Raw genomic sequence first — 6,000 nt, 5'->3', positions numbered from 1 at the left:
ATGTTAAGCTTTCACGTCTCCTGTTTAAAGCGTGAAAATGGGTAAAAGGAACTTTAGCTGAAACTCGATCAGATGTATCTTACCTCTGTTCTTCAGGGTGAAGGTGTCTCTGATCTTTGTATCTTCTATAGCTCACCGTTATCATGCATCTCCTTTTCGTTAACAACGACAAGGACGCATAATTTACTCGCCGTTTCTCAGTTATCCATATGAATTCAAACTTTTGAAGAAGTGTGAGGTAAAGCTCTTCGGAATCACATAACGCTTACGAAGGCAAAACCACGAATCTCGAACACTCTCTCACACACGCACACAAACACCGGCCCGCAGTGTCTGGTCAAAGCACCTTCCTTTTGCACTTGCCAGAGACCCGACTACCTCATCGGGAGCAGCTGGCACTTGGCACCCGTCTTGACTCCCATCGGTGCCAAAGCTCTTCCGTCGCGTTTGTTTCTTTCTCTCTTGCCTCTACCCCGCCCTGCCCCCTTTCTTTGTAGGAAGTGCAGTGATGGTGGCAGCGCCCAAGTGGGATAGCCAAAGACCTGTTTAGTTCCCTGTATTCCTTTCAAAGTCTTATATATATATATATATATATATATATATATATATATATATATATATATATATATATATATATATATTATATATTCTTTTTGTGTTTTATGACGTATTTTTTTTACAAGGCGATTGTTTATGGTTTTTCTCTTCTTTTCTAATGCCTTTGTTGGATTGGGCGTCTCTTTTCCTCGTCGAATGCTGTCCAGTTGCGACATTTCAACTCGTGGATAAGACCGTCTCCTCAGGTCGAACTTTGCAAGTGATGGTCAAATTACAAAAGCACATTTGAATAGGTACTTTCGTCGACTGCATGAGAATTTGCGGGAAAAAAGAGGATGAAGACGTTTGGACATTTGCGGGATGTCAGAACAGGATGCGTTATGAGAAGTCTTATGCCAGTAAGTATATACTTTAATAGGAAATATATTGATGCCCTAGAATTTTCGATATATAAAAAGTATGACACAATTTTATTCGTATGAAATATATACCATGCAAGTAATCACGTCCTGCAGTGCTGCATTATTCCACAAAAAGTACTAGCATATAAAAAACGAAGAGGAAGTTGTGATCATCCGCCGATAATTCAAGACCTTCTAGGAAACTGTGCTGTATAATGTTAGTGGAAAATCATCTTTTGTCAGTAGCTATTTTAGTCATTGCTGGCTTCTAACTTAGCGGAATAGTTTTCTTGTGAGTAACATAAGTGCTGACCACACCTCTTGAATGTCGGGATGAAGACATTTTTCTAAGATCAGTGATAACTTGAATTGTTGGAAGTGGAAGTTCGACCTTTTGATGTTGGGCAATGGATTGCACAAGAAGAACACATGGCATCAACAAAATGGAAATCCGAATATCCCTTGAAGAACTTGGAAGTAAAAGAAGACATTTTGAAGCCATGGAAATGGAAAGATGTACCACGGTCTTACTGTTACGAAGAACGGAGGAGAACTATTGCCAAGATGTACAGCGACGGAGAGGCAAAAAATGTGAATTTAGTTATCCGAAGATGTCTCAGGACCGCCCACGCTAATCGTGATAGCGAACTCGCATATCCAACAAGCCACTAGGTTCTGCTTCGTTTGATATTGGCAACACATCTTTATGATATTCGTAATCAGATGGTTGGCGCCATGTCATATAGACGACTGAGAAATTTAATCATGTACAGATTAACAGTGATTCCACACTTGCAAGGTTCGATGTTAAGTAGCTGTCCAAATGTTTATCTAATGCCATAGTAGAATTGATCCGAGCTGTGTAAAAGCTTGTAAATTTGAAGCCTATTGCGAATATTCCTTTAATATCGGTATCTCCTTGGGGAATTAAAGAGAAGAGACTATCACCTGTCGTGAGTAATCATTACGTGGGATGGACTGGGAGCAGAATATTGAGCAGTTTTCGACCACAGAAGGCAACATGTATCGATATACTTCCACAGAAGGCAACATGTATCGATATACTTCCAAAGAAGGCAACATGTATCGACATACTTCCACAGAAGGCAACATGTATCGATATACTTCCAACAGAAGGCAACATGTATCCGATATCTTCCACAGAGGCAGACAGTTGTATCCGATATACTGCCCGCAGAAGGCAACAGTACCGATATACCTTCCACAGAAGGCAACATGTATCATATACTTCCCACAGAAGGCAACCCATGTATCGAATTATACTTCCACAAAGGCAACATGTATCGAGGTATACTTCCACAGAAAGGCAACACGTATCGATATACTGCCACAGAAGGCAACATGTATCGATATCTCCACAGAAGGCAACATGTACGATATACTGCCGCAGGAGCAACATGTATCGATATAATCTTTCCACAGAAGGCAACATGTACCGATATACTGCGCAGGAAGGCAAACATGTATCGATATGATTCCACAGAAGGAACATGTACCGATATACTCCGCCAGGCAAGAATGGCACATGTATCGAATATACTTCCACAAGAAGGCAACATGTATCGATATACTCCCGCCGCAGAAGGCAACTGTATCGATATACTTCCACAGAAGGCAACATGTATCGATATACTTCCACAGAAGGCAAAACAGTACCAATATAACTGCCGGGCCCAGGAAGGCCAAACATGTATCGATATCTTCCACAGAAGGCAACATGAATCGATATACTTCCCAGAAGGCAACAATGTATCGATATACTTCCACAGAAGGCAACCTTGTTCCGATATACTTCCCGCAGAAGGCAAACATGTATCGATATACTTTCACATAAGCCAACATGTTATGATATTACTTCCACAGAAGGCAACATGTATCGATATACTTCCACAGAAGGCAACATGTATCGATATACTTCCACAGAAGGCAACATGTATCGATATACTTCCACAGAAGGCAACATGTATCGATATACTTCCACAGAGGCAACATGTATCGATATACTTCACAGAAGGCACATGTATCGATATTACTTCCAACAGAAGGCAACCAGTATCGGATATATTCCACAGAAGGCAACATGTACCGATATAACTTCCACAGAAGGCAAACATGTATCGATATACTTTCCGCAGAAGGCAACATGTAATCGATATTACTTCCGCAAAGGCAACATGTACGATATACTTCCACAGAAGGCAACATGTATCGATATACGTCCACAGAAGGCAACCATGTATCGAGTATAACTTCCACAGAAGGCAACATGTATCGATATACTTCCACATAAGGCAACATGTACTCGGATAATACTTCCTACAGAAGGCAACATGTATCGATATACTTTTCCACCCAAGAAGGCCAATGGGGGTTCGGAAATATACTTCCACAGGAAGGCAACATGTATCGATATTCTTGCCCACAGAAGGCAAACATGTTAACGATATACTTCCCAAAGGCAAGGCAAAAATGTATTCGATTATCTTCCGCAGCACGGCCACATGTAATCGATATACTTGCCGCAAGAAGGCAACAGTACCGATATACTTCTACAGAAGGCAACATGTATCGATAACTTCCACAGAAGGTGCAAAATGGTATCGATATACTGCCGCAAAGGAAGGCAACATTAAAAAAAAAAAAAAAAAGTATCGAATTATAACTTCCACAGAAGGCAACAATGTATCGATCTACTTCTACGAATGCTAACATGTATCGATCATACTTGGCCGCAGAAGGCCAACGTGTATTCGATGATACTGCCGGACAGAAGGCAACATGTATCGAATATTCCACAGAGGCAACTTGTACCGATATACTTACTTCTACAGAACGGCAAAACATGTATCGAATATAACTTCCACATAATGGCAACATGGTATCGAATATACTTTCCACAAAGGCAACATGGTTCGAAGATACTTCTCCCAGAATGCTACATGTATCGATATACTTCCACAGAAGGCAACATGTATCCGATTATACTTCCTACAGAAGGCAACATGTACGATATACTTCCACAGATTCAACATTATCGATTCCTACTTCCAGAAAGGCAACATGTATCGATATACTTGCCGCCGAAGGCCAACATGTACGTATATACTTCCACAAAGGCACCATGTAATCGGATTACCTTGCCCAAGAGGCAACATGTATCGATCATACGTTCCGCACCAGAAGCAACATTTGTATCCGATATACTTCCTACAGAAGGCAAACATGTATCGATATACTTCCACAGAAGGCAAAACATGTACCGATATACATTCTACAGAAGGCAACATGTATCGATATACTGCCGCAGAGGCAACATGTAATCGATATACTTCCCATAAGGCCGCATTATCGATATACTTCCAACAGGAAGGCAAAACATGTTATCGATATAAACTGCCGCAGAAGCCACATTGTATCGATTATACCTTCCACAGAAGGCAACAGTATCCGATAATACTTCCTACAGAAGGCAAACATGTATCGATATACCTTCCACAGAAGGCCAACAGTACCTGATATACTTCCACAGAAGGCTAACATGTATCGATATACTTCCACAGAAGGGAACCATGTAATCGTATACTTCCACAGAATGGCAAAACATGTATCGATATACTTCCACAGAAGGCAACAATGTAACCGATTATACTTCCTACAGAAGGCAAAGCATGGTATCGATATACTTGCCGCAGAAGGCAACATTGTATCGACTATACTTACACAGAAGGCCAACATGTATCGATATACTTCCACAGAAGGCTGACATGTATCGATATTACTTCCACAGAAGGCAACAATGTATCCGATATACTTCCTAACAGAATGGCAACATATATCGCATATTACCTTGCCCGCAGAAGGCAACATGTATCGATATCTTCACAGAAGGCAACATGTATCCGATTTACTTCCACAGGAAGGCAAAGAACATGTATCGATATACTTCCACAGAAGGCAACATGTATCGATATACTTCCACAGAAGGCAACATGTATCGATATACTTCCACAGAAGGCAACATGTATCGATATACTTCCACAGAAGGCAACATGTATCGATATACTGCCGCAGAAGGCAACATGTATCGATATACTTCCACAGAAGGCAACATGTATCGATATACTTCCACAGAAGGCAACATGTATCGATATACTTCCACAGAAGGCTACATGTATCGCTTCTTTGGTTCATTAAATGATTTGGTATCATCGATAAAATTTGTTTTGGAGAAGGAAAGGGATTGCAACCCACCTTTTTTGGATGACCGTATACGTAGAAGTAAAAACGAATTTAGATTTAGTGTTTACAGAAAACCTACCATTTTTTCCGCATGCGTTCAACTCTGTTCCGGCCATACCAATGAAATTAAAGAATCAGTATTCACATTATGCTTTTAGGAGCATTACGTTTAAGTAGGCCATATATATATATATATATATATATATATATATATATATATATATATATATATATATATCTATATATATAGTATGTATGTATGTATGTATATGCACATATACGTATACACATTATATATATGTGTGTGTATTTGTGTGTGTGCACGTGTGTGTGTATAACAGAATCACGAAAATTTGGAACGTGATGAATATATAAATAAAGGCAAAAGCCACGAAGGAAAGTGAAACAATGGAGTTCTGCGAAATCTTTTAGAATCCGCCATCATACAACTTACTTCCAATTGTAATTATAATCTCAGCTCTGGCTTGTATGATCTGGACCCTTGTATATGTAACATATTTAAGAATGTTCTTAAAAATTAATTAGTTACCTCATAGAAACTTACTTTGTATATGTATGTTCAGTATATTTTAGTGTGAATAGGTTTACCATTCGAAAAACGTTTTATTGTTTGCCAAAATGAAATTTTTGTGTGTGGTCAGTCACCGCCCTGTATAATCTATTAATTGTCGTGTCGCTGCTTCTGAGCGGTTGGACTTAGTCTTTTGTAAACCTCTGAAATTGTACCCCTGTTTTGGGAAAGTTACTAATTCTCCAGCTG

General features: G+C 39.6%; 2 protein-coding genes across 3 annotated transcripts in view; one reads left to right on the top strand and one right to left on the bottom strand.

The window, feature by feature from the left end:
• LOC135223666 (glutamate formimidoyltransferase-like) overlaps nucleotides 1-6,000 on the top strand; it is a 236,909-nt gene that overhangs the window by 196,340 nt on the left and 34,569 nt on the right. The window lies entirely within an intron of this gene.
• LOC135223006 (BTB/POZ domain-containing protein 6-B-like) overlaps nucleotides 1-6,000 on the bottom strand; it is a 106,237-nt gene that overhangs the window by 84,331 nt on the left and 15,906 nt on the right. The window contains exon 1 of one of the 2 annotated variants that reach the window (XM_064261824.1): nucleotides 84-382. The exons of the other annotated variant lie outside the window; for it this stretch is intronic. The gene's annotated coding sequence lies outside the window, so the exon portion shown is untranslated. Of the gene's footprint in view, nucleotides 1-83; nucleotides 383-6,000 lie in introns of those variants that run through there. 2 annotated transcript variants of the gene reach the window in all.

The sequence above is a fragment of the Macrobrachium nipponense genome, chromosome 11 (genome assembly GCF_015104395.2).
Source record: "Macrobrachium nipponense isolate FS-2020 chromosome 11, ASM1510439v2, whole genome shotgun sequence".
Taxonomy (NCBI): Eukaryota; Metazoa; Arthropoda; class Malacostraca; order Decapoda; family Palaemonidae; genus Macrobrachium; species Macrobrachium nipponense.
The sequence above is the reverse complement of the archived record's forward strand: the minus strand, read 5'-3'. Positions and strand labels throughout refer to the sequence as shown.